Raw genomic sequence first — 1,097 nt, 5'->3', positions numbered from 1 at the left:
GAAGAAAAGAGTATGAAGTATAAAGAGAAATTTTTTTTTGAAAGAAAAAGCTTACCAAAAAGAAATATCTCGGTATCCTCCTCTATAGAGAGCTGTCGATCATTGGAAGCACCATCTGAACTCTGTGAGTTTTCAGCCTCAAGGGCAGTCAACTTGGCTTCTTTGTTCTTCTTATATATCTCTGCAACCTGCTCAGCTTTCAAATCAACATAGGTCCCATCCTTTTTTGTATGTGTCTTGATGTAAACTTCACCAAGAGAAACTGGTCTGCCCAATTCCTCAACCTAAAATGGTAAAAAAAAGCAAAGGTTAATGATACAGATTGTTTAACTTTTATGAAAGGAGCAAAAACAGCTTACCATTTCATATTCGATTTGTTGGAAAGACTTCTGGCCAGTGTTGTGCTTGTGTGGACCAAGTCCGTTCCGTTCAGACAAACGAGCCACTGATGCAGTGTCACTTTTTTTTTTCGCTGCAGGAGTGTCCCAATACGCTGTCATTTCTTCCCACAGAGTATCATGGATCCAGATTGGTTGCTTTCGTTTCCTCCTACAAATGCTAACCATGTCTTTCATACGTAGCTGACATATGCTCTCAAATTTTTCCTGGACAAGACCAGTGTATATTTGACTCCAAGTGTGAGTTTTCTACAAAAAAAAACATAGAGAAAGTTGATGTTAAAAGTCAAATTAAACAAAAGTTGAGATTTAATATAGAAGATAAAAGACTTAACTGCAAATTCTATAAATATTGTCTCTTGTTTGTCCTGAGGCACAACAGTCCAACTCTAATAAGCAGCATCAAACTTTTTTCTGAAAGTCGTTGAGATCCTCCGGGTCAGTTTCCCTTTGTCACGACCAAACCTCAAAACACAGAAACAAAATAATGAATTTATTAGATCGGAACAGAAGTAATAAACCAGTTACTGAGCCAACCAAAGCAAGCCAAATTTAAAGACAAAGTGAGCTTACATCAGACACTCTAAACATTCAAGTGAACTGAAAAAGGTGTGATCTAAGCAAGCCTCGTATAGTATTCAACCAGCGAGCAAAAAAAACTGTGAGCTAAGAAGTTAACCCTCAAATAAAAAAACTCAG

At 37.2% G+C, this 1,097-nt stretch overlaps 1 long non-coding RNA gene across 1 annotated transcript; it reads right to left on the bottom strand.

Annotated features, from left to right (window-relative positions):
* Positions 1 to 144: 144 nt before the first annotated feature.
* Positions 145 to 826, bottom strand: LOC106321904. The gene is made up of 3 exons (XR_001266168.1): positions 734 to 826; positions 360 to 647; positions 145 to 284 (listed from the first exon to the last, which is right to left on the bottom strand). It is a non-coding gene; the product is annotated as an uncharacterized LOC106321904 (long non-coding RNA).
* Positions 827 to 1,097: the final 271 nt, after the last annotated feature.

The sequence above is a fragment of the Brassica oleracea genome, unplaced genomic scaffold (assembly GCF_000695525.1).
Source record: "Brassica oleracea var. oleracea cultivar TO1000 unplaced genomic scaffold, BOL UnpScaffold03791, whole genome shotgun sequence".
Lineage (NCBI taxonomy): Eukaryota > Viridiplantae > Streptophyta > Magnoliopsida > Brassicales > Brassicaceae > Brassica > Brassica oleracea.
Note: the sequence above shows the minus strand (reverse complement) of the source record. Positions and strands in the feature narration are given on the sequence as shown.